The following is a 14,163-nucleotide window of genomic DNA, read 5'->3' on the forward strand; positions in this document are numbered from 1 at the left end:
CCCGCGCACCCCCCAAATGCACTGTCCAGGCCCTGTGAACTGCTATATCAGGAGGTGGCCATGATATGGGAGGCAGACCACGCAAAGCCCTGGTATAGTCCTCCATGGCAGCAAGCATGCAGGTCTGGAAGGTTTGGTTCTGGAGGATAATGGTACGGAGATCCCCATGCAGCACCTCACGGGTAGCATGCATATCTGCCTGCATGGCCTCGCGTGATGCTGGCAGGTGCCTAACACTGCTGGGTGGGTGAGTGGGTGGGGGGACATGAGTCAGGCCCTGCTGGCTGGTGCCTGTCACTGCTGGGTGGGTGGGGGTGTGGACATGAGTCAGGCTCTGCTGGCAGGTGCCTGTCACTGCTGGGTAGGTGAGGGGACATGAGTTGGGGCCTGCTGACAGGTGCCTGTCACTGCTGGGTGGGTGGGTGAGTGGGTGGGGGGACATGAGTCGGGGCCTGCTGGCAGGTGCCTGTCACTGCTGGGTGGGTGGGTGAGTGGGTGTGGGGACATGAGTCGGGCCCTGCTGGCAGGTGCTTGTCACTGCTGGGTGGGTGTGTGGGTGGGGAACGTAAGTCGGGCCCTGCTGGCAGGTGCCTGTCACTGCTAGGTGGGTGAGTGGGTGGGAGGACATGAGTCGGGGCCTGCTGGCAGGTGCCTGTCACTGCTGGGTGGGTGAGTGGGTGGGGGGACATGAGTCGGGCCCTGCTGGCAGGTGCCCATCACTGCTTTGAGTGAGTGGGGGACATGAGTCGGGGCCTGCTGGCAGGTGCCTGTCACTGCTTAGGGGGGACATGAGTCGGGCCCTGCTGGCACGTGCCTGTCACTGCTGGGTGGGTGGGTGGTTGAGTGGGTGGGGGGACATGAGTCGGGCCTTGCTGGAAGGTGCCTGTCACTGCTGGGTGGGTGGAGGTGCAGGGGGACATGTGTCAGTGCTTACTTGTGCATGGTGACATGTGGGGTGGCTGGGGGGCATGGTCAGGGTGGATGGGCTGCCTGCAGGGCATAGCCAGGGGTGCAGGGTAGTCCCCTGTGTTGTGGGCTGCCTGCAAGGCCTGGGAGGGGGGAGAGGGCACACCTGGGAGGACACACACTGCCAATTCGCTTTGGAGCACACCAGGAATACACGTACCCCTCCTGTGGCAGCAAAAACGCATGTAAAACTCCCCGCGCACCCCTCGGAATACACGTACCCCGCTAGCCCAAGCCCTATCTCGTGTGATTCTCCCTGTGCACCCCTTGGAATACACATACCCCACTAGCCCAAGCCCTATCGCGTGTGTTACTTCACGCACACCCCCGAAAACATGTACCCTGCTAGCACAAGGCCTATCATGTGTGATTTTCCCCGCGCACCCTTCAGAATACATGTACCCCGCTCCCCAAGGCCTATCGCGTGTGATTCTCCCAGTGCACCCCTCGGAAAACATGTACCCCGCTAGCCCAAGCCCTATCGCTTGTGTTACTTCACGCGCACCACCGAAATACACATACCCCACTAGCACAAGGCCTATCGCATGTGATTCTCCCTGCGCACCCCTCGGAATACACGTACCCCACTCCCCAAGGCCTATCGCGTGTGATTCTCCCCGCGCACCCTTCGGAATACATGGACCCCGCTAGCCCAAGCCCTATCGCATATTTTACTTCATGCGCAACCCCGAAATACATGTATCCCACTAGCAAAAGGCCTATCATGTGTGATTCTCCCTGCGCACCCCTCAGAATACATGTACCCCGCTCCCCAAGGCCTATCGCGTGTGATTCTCCCTGCGCACCCCTCGGAAGGCACCTACCCCACTAGCCCAAGCCCTATCATGTGTGTTACTTCACGCGCACCCCTGAAAAACACGTACCCCACTAGCACAAGGCCTATCATGTGTGATTCTCTCTGACACCCCTCGGAATACACATACCCCGCTAGCCCAAGCCCTATTGCATGTGTTACTTCATGCACACCCCTGAAATACACATTCACCGCTAGCACAAGGCCTATTGCATGTGAATCTCCCCGCGCACCCCTCGAAATACACGTACCCCGCTAGCACAAGGCCAGTCGCATGTGATTCTCCCTGCGTACCCCTCGGAATACACATACCCCACTCCCCAAGGCCTATCACGTGTGATTCTCCCTGCGCACCCCTCGGAATACATGTACCCCGCTAGCCCAAGCCCTATTGCATATGTTACTTCATGCGCAACCCCGAAATTCATGTACCCCACAAGCACAAGGCCTATCATGTGTGATTCTCCCCGCGCACCCCTCAGAATACATGTACCCCGCTCCCCAAGGCCTATCGCGTGTGACTCTCCCCGCGCACCCCTCGGAATACATGTACCCCGCTAGCCCAAGCCCTATCACGTGTGTTACTTCACGCGCACCCCTGAAATACACGTACCCCACTAGCACAAGGCCTATCACGTGTGATTCTCTCTGCGCACCCCTCAGAATACACATACCCGCTCCCCAAGACCTATCGCGTGTGATTCTCCCCGCGCACCCCTCCGAATACACATACCCCGCTAGCCCAAGCCCTATTGCATGTGTTACTTCATGCACACCCCTGAAATACACATACCCCGCTAGCACAAGGCCTATTGATTGTGAATCTGCCCTCGCACCCCTCGAAATACATGTACCCCGCTAGCACAAGGCCTATCGCATGTGATACTTCACACACACCTCCGAAATACATGTACCCCGCTAGCACAAGGCCTATCACATGTGATACTTCACGTGCACCCCCGAAATACACGTGCCCTACTCATCCAACACCTATCGCGTGTGAAACTTCCCGCGCACCCCCCAAATGCACTGTCCAGGCCCTGTGAACTGCTATATCAGGAGTTGGCCGTGATATGGGAGGCAGACCACGCAAAGCCCTGGTATGGTCCTCAATGGCAGCAAGCATGCAGGTCGGGAAGGTTTGGTTCTGGAGGATAATGGTACGGAGATCCCCATGCAGCACCTCACAGGTAGCATGCATATCTGCCTGTATGGCCTCGCGTGATGCTGGCAGGTGCCTAACACTGCTGGGTGGGTGAGTGGGTGGGGGGACATGAGTCAGGCTCTGCTGGCTGGTGCCTGTCACTGCTGGGTGGGTGGGGGTGTGGACATGAGTTGGGGCCTGCTGACAGGTGCCTGTCACTGCTGGGTGGGTGGGTGAGTGGGCGGGGGGACATGAGTCTGGGCCTGCTGGCAGGTGCCTGTCACTGCTTTGAGTGGGTGGGGGGACATGAGTCGGGCCCTGCTGGCAGGTGCTTGTCACTGCTGGGTGGGTGTGTGGGTGGGGGACTTAAGTCGGGCCCTGCTGGCAGGTGCCTGTCAATGCTAGGTGGGTGAGTGGGTGGGAGGACATGATTCAGGGCCTGCTGGCAGGTGCCTGTCACTGCTGGGTGGGTGAGTGGGTGGGGAGACATGAGTCGGGCCCTGCTGGCAGGTGCCCATCACTGCTTTGAGTGAGTGGGGGACATGAGTCGGGGCCTGCTGGCAGGTGCCTGTCACTGCTTAGGGGGGACATGAGTCGGGCCCTGCTGGCACGTGCCGGTCACTGCTGGGTGGGTGGCTGTTTTGAGTGGGTGGGGGGACATGAGTCTGGCCTTGCTGTAAGGTGCCTGTCACTGCTGGGTGGGTGGAGGTGCAGGGGGACATGTGTCGGTGCTTACTTGTGCATGGTGACATGTGGGGTGGCTGGGGGGCATGGTCAGGGTGGATGGTCTGCCTGCAGGGCATGGCCAGGGGTGCAGGGTAGTCCCCTGTGTTGTGGGCTGCCTGCAAGGCCTGGGGAGGGGGGAGAGGGCACACCTGGGAGGACACACACTGCCAATTCGCGTTGGAGCACACCAGGAATACACGAACCCCTCCTGTGGCAGTGAAAACGCATGTAAAACTCCCCGCGCACCCCTCGGAATACACGTAACCGCTAGCCCAAGCCCTATCTCGTGTGATTCTCCCTGTGCACCCCTTGGAATACACATACCCCACTAGCCCAAGCCCTATCGCGTGTGTTACTTCACGCACACCCCCGAAAACACGTACCCCGCTAGCACAAGGCCTATCATGTGTGATTTTCCCCGCGCACCCTTCAGAATACATGTACCCAGCTCCCCAAGGCCTATCGCGTGTGATTCTCCCAGTGCACCCCTCGGAATACATGTACCCCGCTAGCCCAAGCCCTATCGCTTGTGTTACTTCACGCGCACCACCGAAATACACATACCCCGCTAGCACAAGGCCTATCGCATGTGATTCTACCTGCGCACCCCTCGGAATACACGTACCCCACTCCCCAAGGCCTATCGCGTGTGATTCTCCCCGCGCACCCCTCGGAATACATGTACCCCGCTAGCCCAAGCCCTATCCCATATTTTACTTCATGCGCAACCCCGAAATACATGTACCCCACTAGCACAAGGCCTATCATGTGTGATTCTCCCTGCGCACCCCTCATGTACCCCGCTCCGCAAGGCCTATCGCGTGTGATTCTCCCTGCGCACCCCTCGGAAGGCACCTACCCCACTAGCCCAAGCCCTATCATGTGTGTTACTTCACGCGCACCCCTGAAAAACATGTACCCCACTAGCACAAGGCCTATCACGTGTGATTCTCTCTGCACACCCCTCGGAATACACATACCCCGCTAGCCCAAGCCCTATTGTATGTGTTACTTCATGCACACCCCTGAAATACACATACACCGCTAGCACAAGGCCTGTTGCGTGTGAATCTCCCCGCGCACCCCTCGAAATACCCGTACCCCGCTAGCACAAGGCCTATCGGATGTGATTCTCCCTGCGCACCCCTCGGAATACACGTACCCCACTGCCCAAGGCCTATCGCGTGTGATTCTCCCTGCGCACCGCTCGGAATACATGTACCCCGCTAGCCCAAGCCCTATCGCATATGTGACTTCATGCGCAACCCCGAAATACATGTACCCCACTAGCACAAGGCCTATCATGTGTGATTCTCCCCGCGCACCCCTCAGAATACATGTACCCCGCTCCCCAAGGCCTATCGCGTGTGACTCTCCCCGCGCACCCCTCAGAATACATGTACCCCGCTAGCCCAAGCCCTATCACGTGTGTTACTTCACGCTCACCCCTGAAATACACGTACCCCACTAGCACAAGGCCTATCACGTGTGATTCTCTCTGCGCACCCCTCAGAATACACGTACCCGCTCCCCAAGACCTATCACGTGTGATTCTCCCCGCGCATCCCTCCGAATACACATACCCCGCTAGCCCAAGCCCTATTGCATGTGTTACTTCATGCACACCCCCGAAATACACATACCCCGCTAGCACAAGGCCTATTGATTGTGAATCTCCCCTCGCAACCCTTGAAATACATGTACCCCGCTAGCACAAGGCCTATCGCATGTGATACTTCATACACACCTCTGAAATACATGTACCCCGCTAGCACAAGGCCTATCGCATGTGATACTTCACGTGCACCCCCGAAATACACGTGCCCTACTCATCCAACACCTATCGCGTGTGAAACTTCCCGCGCACCCCCCAAATGCACTGTCCAGGCCCTGTGAACTGCTATATCAGAAGTTGGCCGTGATATGGGAGGCAGACCACTCAAAGCCCTGGTATGGTCCTCCATGGCAGCAAGCATGCAGGTCTGGAAGGTTTGGTTCTGGAGGATAATGGTACAGAGATCCCCATGCAGCATCTCACGGGTAGCACGCATATCTGCCTGCATGGCCTCGCGTGATGCTGGCAGGTGCCTAACACTGCTGGGTGGGTGAGTGGGTGGGGGGACATGAGTCAGGCCCTGCTGGCTGGTGCCTGTCACTGCTGGGTGGGTGGAGGTGTGGACATGAGTCAGGCCCTGCTGGCAGGTGCCTGTCACTGCTGGGTGGGTGGGGGGACATGAGTTGGGGCCTGCTGACAGGTGCCTGTCACTGCTGGGTGGGTGGGTGAGTGGGTGGGGGGACATGAGTCGGGGCCTGCTGGCAGGTGCCTGTCACTGCTTTGAGTGGGTGGGGGGACATGAGTCCGGCCCTGCTGGCAGGTGCCTGTCACTGCTTGCGTGGGTGGGGGGACATAAGTCGGGCCCTGCTGGCAGGTGCCTGTCACTGCTATGTGGGTGAGTGGGTGGGAGGACATGAGTCGGGGCCTGCTGGCAGGTGCCTGTCATTGCTGGGTGGGTGAGTGGGTGGGGGGACATGAGTCGGGCCCTGCTGGCAGGTGCCTGTCACTGCTTTGAGTGAGTGGGGGACATGAGTCGGGGCCTGCTGGCAGGTGCCTGTCACTGCTTAGGGGGGACATGAGTCGGGCCCTGCTGGCACGTGCCTGTCACTGCTGGGTGGGTTGAGGTGCAGGGGGACATGTGTTGGTGCTTACTTGTGCATGGTGACATGTGGGGTGGCTGGGGGGCATGGTCAGGGTGGATGGGCTGCCTGCAGGGCATGGCCAGGGTTGCAGGGTAGTCCCCTCTGTTGTGGGCTGCCTGCAGGGCCTGGGGAGGGGGGAGAGTACACACCTGGGAGGACACACACTGCCAATTCGCATTGGGGCACACCAGGAATACATGTACCCCTCCTGTGGCAGCAAAAACGCATGTAAAACTCCCCGCGCACCCCTCGGAATACACGTACCCCGCTAGCCCAAGCCCTATCGCGTGTGATTCTCCCTGTGCACCCCTCGGAATACACGTACCCCACTAGCCCAAGCCCTATTGCGTGTGTTACTTCACGCACACCCGCGAAATACAAGTACCCCGCTAGCACAAGGCCTATCATGTGTGATTCTCCCCGCGCACCCTTCAGAATACACGTACCCCGCTCCCCAAGGCCTATCGCGTGTGATTCTCCCAGTGCACCCCTCGCAATACATGTACCCCGCTAGCCCAAGCCCTATCGCTTGTGTTACTTCACGCCCACCACCGAAATAAACATACCCGCTAGCACAAGGCCTATCGCATGTGATTCTCCCTGCGCACCCCTCGGAATGCACGTATCCCACTCCCCAAGGCCTATCGCGTGTGATTCTCCCCGCTCACCCCTCAGAATACAAGTACCGCGCTAGCCCTATCACGTGTGTTACTTCACGCGCACCCCTGAAATACACGTACCCCACTAGCACAAGGCCTATCGTGTGTGATTTTCCCCACGCACTCCTCAGAATACATGTACCCCGCTAGCCCAAGCCCTATCGCATATGTTACTTCATGCACAACCACGAAATACATGTACCCCACTAGCACAAGGCCTATCATGTATGATTCTCCCCACGCACCCCTCAGACTACATGTACCCCGCTCCCCAAGGCCTATCGCGTGTGATTCTCCCCACGCACCCCTCGGAATACACATACCCCGCTAGCCCAAGCCCTATCACATGTGTTACTTCACGCGCACCCCTGAAATACATGTACCCCACTAGCACAAGGCCTTTCACGTGTGATTCTCTCTGCGCACCCCTCAGAATACACGTACCCCGCTCCCCAAGGCCTATTGCGTGTGAATCTCCCCGCGCACTACTCGAAATACATGTACCCCGCTAGCACAAGGCCTATCGCGTGTGATACTTCACACACACCTCCAAAATACATATACCCCGCTAGCACAAGGCCTATCGCATGTGATACTTCATGTGCACCCCCGAAATACACGTGCCCTACTCATCCAACACCTATCACGTGTGAAACTTCCCGCGCACCCCCCAAATGCACTGTCCAGGCCCTGTGAACTGCTGTATCAGGAGGTGGCCATGATATGGGAGGCAGACCACGCAAATCCCTGGTATGGTCCTCCATGGCAGCAAGCATGCAGGTCTGGAAGGTTTGGTTCTGGAGGATAATGGTACGGAGATCCCCATGCAGCACCTCATGGGTAGCATGCATATCTGCCTGCATGGCCTCGCGTGATGCTGGCAGGTGCCTAACACTGCTGGGTGGGTGAGTGGGTGGGGGGACATGAGTCAGGCCCTGCTGGCTGGTGCCTGTCACTGCTGGGTGGGTGGGGGTGTGGACATGAGTCAGGCTCTGCTGGCAGGTGCCTGTCACTGCTGGGTAGGTGAGGGGACATGAGTTGTGGCCTGCTGACAGGTGCCTGTCACTGCTGGGTGGGTGGGTGAGTGGGTGGGGGGACATGAGTCGGGGCCTGCTGGCAGGTGCCTGTCACTGCTTTGAGTGGGTGGGGGGACATGAGTCGGGCCCTGCTGGCAGGTGCTTGTCACTGCTGGGTGGGTTTGTGGGTGGGGGGACGTAAGTCGGGCCCTGCTGACAGGTGCCTGTCACTACTAGGTGGGTGAGTGGGTGGGAGGACATGAGCCGGGGCCTGCTGGCAGGTGCCTGTGACTGCTGGGTGGGTGAGTGGGTGGGGGGACATGAGTCGGGCCCTGCTGGCACGTGCCTGTCACTGTTGGGTGGGTGGGTGGTTGAGTAGGGTGGGGACATGAGTCGGGACTTGCTGGCAGGTGCCTGTCAAGGGGTGCAGGGTAGTCCCCTGTGTTGTGGGCTGCCTGCAAGGCCTGGGGAGGGGGGAGAGGGCACACCTGGGAGGACACACACTGCCAATTTGCGTTCGGGCACACCAGGAATACACGTACCCATCCTGTGGCAGCGAAAACGCATGTAAAACTCCCCGTGCACCCCTCGGAATCACATACCCCGCTAGCCCAAGCCCTATCTCGTGTGATTCTCCCTGTGCACCCCTTGGAATACACGTACCCCACTAGCCCAATCCCTATCACGTGTGTTACTTCACGCACACCCCCGAAAACACGTACCCCGCTAGCATAAGGCCTATCATGTGTGATTTTTCCTGCGCACCCCTCAGTATACACGTACCCCGCTCCCCAAGGCCTATCGCGTGTGATTCTCCCAGTGCACCCCTCGGAATACATGTACCCCGCTAGCCCAAGCCCTATCGCTTGTGTTACTTCACGCGCACCACCGAAATACACATACCCCGCTAGCACAAGGCCTATCACATGTGATTCTCCCTGCGCACCCCTCGGAATACACGTACCCCACTCCCCAAGGCCTATCGCGTGTGATTCTCCCCACGCACCCCTCAGAATACATGTACCCCGCTAGCCCAAGCCCTATCACATATGTTACTTCATGCGCAACCCCGAAATACATGTACCCCACTAGCACAACGCCTATCATGTGTGATTCTCCCTGCGCACCCCTCGGAATACATGTACCCCGCTCCCCAAGGCCTATCGCGTGTGTTACTTCATGCACACCCCTGAAATACACATACACCGCTAGCACAAGGCCTATTGCGTGTGAATCTCCCCGCGCAACCCTTGAAATACACGTACCCCGCTAGCACAAGGCCTATTGCGTGTGATACTTCACACACACCTCCAAAATACATGTACCCCGCTAGCACAAGTCCTATCGCATGTGATACTTCACGTGCACCCCCGAAATACACGTGCCCTACTCACCCAACACCTATTGTGTGTGAAACTTCCCGCGCACCCCCCAAATGCACTGTCCAGGCCCTGTGAACTGGTGCAGGATTAACGCGGCCCTTTGCACTGCATTGGGGATTTCAATGCCTTATCCTTGCGCAAGGTGCGTTCTTGGGGGCGTAACTGGTGCTGTGGGATGTTCCCTGGGCCAGCGCTCAAAATGGCTTTGATATTCCATGAATACGTGGTGAACCAGAATGCTGTTTAGCGCACATGGCTGGCGCACGCTGGCACACGCTAGCTCTCTGCGCTGCCTTTGCGCTGAAATCTATGAATTACCCTGTTAATATTTTTAGAAAATGCTTTAATGTCTTGTATGCAAAAAATATTTTTGATCATTTACAGGCATGGTTAAATATACTATATAGCAATGGAATCATAGAATACATAATGTGTACTTAATATAATTAAAGTACAGCACTTTTGAAGCAACAGCAGTATTTGTTAACAGAAAAAAAATGTGTTCAATGTAACTGTGTACATTTTAATGTTGCAGTATGTATGGTCATTTATTGTGTATAATACTAACTGTACATATAGACTTGAACATATCTATACCTATGTGTGGAAATTGATTACACACGTGCATTACACAAGTACACATTGAAAATGTAACAAAAAAAAAACAAGTGTGATTAAATCAATTTTAAATGAACCCTTTAATACTTGTAAAGTACAGAACACACAATGTACTCTTCAACATATATACTTGCATATGTTGCAAACACACATCAATTGAATACAATATCCATTAATGTATAATGATGTATTGATGTAAAATACGACTAAAAGGAACAAGTTATGTAGTAGCAGGAATGCAACACATTACAAAGTGCAACATGCACACATGTGCATAGTGTAGGTATATGCAAACATATTTTCTATGTAAGTTATTCAATATATTGTCGTGATGTGTAAAAAGCATAATGGAAATATATTAAACAAACATACATATGTAGAACTACCTTTGTACACGAGTGGTAATATCACATGTTCAGGTAAAAGGGGAGGGTCAATTGAGGTGGGGGTACTTGGATTCTCCTCTGCACTCCTCCCTCTGGGCGATTCATCAACCACTCCCACATCATCCATCATATCCAGGCAGCTTGCCCTGAAGAGCAACTTATTTGGGAGCCATATCTTTATGACTCCCTTCAGGCATCTTGCTGTTTTCACATGCTCAGCTTTATTCCATGTCATAAGCTGGCACTGTCCACTTGAACTACAGTAGATCCACCATCCCTTATATTTCTTATGATTCTTCGGATACAGGACGTTTGTCAAGTCTTTGGGCTTCCATCCTGATTTGACATCAATCATAATCTTCATCCCTATGGCTTTCTTTGCTGTCTTCTTGCATTGTGAGAATATTATCTTGATCACACAAAATCCAAGCAATATCATCCCTATCAGGGCTCAAAGGAACTTGAAAATGTCTGCCATCCATTGTGGAACCCAAGAGAAGAGTGATCCAAACCAGCTGTCTCAGCAATGTCTTCTTCTTCCTCTATCATCTAGCCATGGAGTTTCATCAGCATGTCTATGGCCTCTGTCAAGGTTATAGTCTCATCATCATGAGAAGGTATAAAGGTGCAACATGATTCTCCGATTTTTGCACAAACACCTCCAACCATTTCTATAATCATGTCCAGGATGTATGTCTTCTTTGATCACATCAAATCCTTTTATTGTAGTGTTAATTGTCTGCAGCAATTCCCATCTGGTGATTTGTAGCCAATTAGTGTTTGCTCCCAACTGGACTGCTGGCATGAAGATCAACGTGAATACAGACGAGGTCTGGCTAAACAGCCTGTACTCATTTGATATGGCATTGAAAGCTTCTATTGACTTAGCTAAGATATAGTTCTCTCTCTTCATCCTCTTTATCAGCTACACAGATCTTTTCTTCCTCAGGTGAGCATCTGCTTTTGGGAAATTGTCAATGTGCAAATCACTCTTTGGAATCATCAAACCTGGAACATGGACATTCACTAGTGTGCATATTCCTCCCCAATCTTCAGGCAATCTGATATAGGCTCTGGCTGCACTAGCCCAATAATTCTCCATGATCACTGCTGTACCATGTACCATTCCTGGAAAATCAAAGATTCAACCACAATTCCTATTTTCTCCACCTTTTCTTGTGCCATTATTTCTGAAGCACAACTTTGAACTTTCCAATGGCACTTTCTGCAAGTGTCCTCCTCTGTCTTCGACCCAAGTCAGTAGTTTAGCAAGTCTTGGCCATAATGGCTTTCAGCCATTCTGCATGATGTCAATGACTGGTTTACAGCATCAATGATAACCCAGGCTCTGCAAATGACCACTCCTTCTTCCCATCCATCGGGTGATAACACAGATCTACATTTAGCCTCTATTCTTCAATCTTCGAGTATCCTCTGCAGATTTTCCTGCAACCACCAATTTCTTATTCACTTCCCATCTGATTCCAGCTCCTTTTACTCCAGGCTTCTCATATCTAATCACATGATTGTTGGTGTGGGCTCTGTTTCTTGTCTTGGTATCTTGCACATATGCTCTTCATCTGGCTCTGTCCATTCTGCAGCCCATTTGAGGTAGGCATCTCGACCCATGAACTGACCTCTGGTTTTGCAAACAGCTATGGGTGAAAGAAAATGAGCTGTCTGGACGTCTATTTCTATAGCGATGAATATTTTAGACTTTCCCATACTGTATGGCAGGAGTGCACACACAAAGCATTCCTCATTCAAGATCCTTCTTCCTACTTCTTTCATATGCTTGTACCAAATGTTATTTCCAAGGTAATAATTAAGCTCAAAATTATCTTCTTGAGTGTTGCTTTTAGTTCTCATTCTCCTCATGGGACCTGCTATAATCATATCATGAAGTGTACCGGCATAACTCCTTCTTTTTGGATAAATCATAGGTACATCTATCAATGGACGGGGTACACCTACATGTGTTCCCTGGGTAGGAGAAAGTTCAGAGAGTTTCATCCTCTCACCATACCATTTAAGCAAAAAAATGTCTTGCAACATCTCCATGTGTGTCTGTCTTCTGGGGATTTCCTTTGGGTCATTCACAACAGGATCTTGTGTGTTTGCATGCATTATCTGTATAGGCACATTTTCTGGCAACCTCTCATCTTGCCCATCTTGCCACGCCTGATTTTTGTGTCCAAACAGAATTTCTACAACCTTTTTTGCATGTTAATGATTGCTAATGACATTTATCTCAGACTCAGGTAATTGGTCATCTTTCTTTGGAACAGGAACTACTACATAGGGCCTTGGATGGCTAGTAGTTGCCACAATTGCTACTTGTATACAAGCTCCATGTATACAAAGGTAGTAGGATGTGCAGACTGTGAGGGAGAGCAGTATAACTATACACAGAATACAACCATACATAAGGCAAAGGTATTTTGATGTACAACTCCTATTCCGTGGATAACGTGCATGCCTTTCTACATCAGGGACCACAAAGTTGCTATTAGTGCTACCCACCCTTATTACCTAAGGAAGGAAACAGTAATCTTTAATACATCAGTATTATACACTCCTCCTGGAAGTTGCTGTCTTTCCTCAGTACTTCCGTCCTTGTTCCACTGTCTGCATGCTGAATAATGAGAACGAACTCTCGATCTCTATTTCTCTGGAATCCGTTTTTTTGACCATACGAAATATACATGTCTCCAGCAAGAAAAAAGTTGTTCTCAGTATGTCTAGACCAGTTCAATGACATATACCAACTCCCAGTCCACTCCTCAAATCTGCTTTAAACCAGACGACATGATGAACTTCTTTCAGCATGAAACAAAATGTCTGTCTTTACCAGCAACCTTCTCGATATGTCCCTAGAAGGAAAGTTTCACACCACCATCCTGTGGTTTCTCTCAGAGTATAGGCTCACTTGAATAATTGTTTGCTCCAAGATCACAGTCAGATTTTCAGTATTCCTGGGATCCCTTAGGAATGTGAGCACGTCTGTGCATCTGCCAACAAGATGTGGGTATTATTCAATAAGACGAAAGAAAACCCTTCTGACAAGTCTGTGTGCAGCCTCAGGTGATAGGGTCATTTGTGCTATCCCCACTGTACTCATGAAACTGTAACACTTGCTTGATGATCGCTGTAAGTAGTCTCCACACAATCGTGCCATTTTTAGGATCTTGCAAGAAAGCACGAATGTTAGAAGTTCTCCGCACAATTGCTGGATATGAACGCAGCACATAGAGAAAAACCTCAAACATAATCCTTGAAACGTTGTCATTGGATAACACAATGGGCAAATCCGAACAAGAACTCAGTATGGAACAAATCAGGATACTGCACTCTTTTCCAATTATCAAAGGCATGATCAGAGTGTGGCATATTTCTCTTCTTATCAATGCTTAAGCATGTCTCAGTCCAAAGTCAATAAACTACTGTGACTTTAAGAACACAGATCTTCCCTTGACCCTGCATCTGATTTGCACAGAGTGTTCAAATTATCTTCCCTTAACCCTTTCAGAGATGGCTAAAAGGAGTGTCCCGAACCAAGCCATAGTCCAACAAATTCTTTATCATTCTATCTGTCAGCTTCTGTGTCCTTCTTCCTCATCATAGATCTCAATTGCACGTTCTGTGGTTCTCCTGCAATGCTTGTACTTGCTTCTTGTTGGGGTGTGGAGGAAAGAGAGGTTTCTCCAACAAATATTTTAACGTCACCAATGAATATCCAAGCACGCCTGCCCTGC

Source organism: Ambystoma mexicanum, chromosome 5p (assembly GCF_040938575.1).
Source record: "Ambystoma mexicanum isolate Mex_15411 chromosome 5p, UKY_AmexF1_1, whole genome shotgun sequence".
Classification (NCBI taxonomy): Eukaryota; Metazoa; Chordata; class Amphibia; order Caudata; family Ambystomatidae; genus Ambystoma; species Ambystoma mexicanum.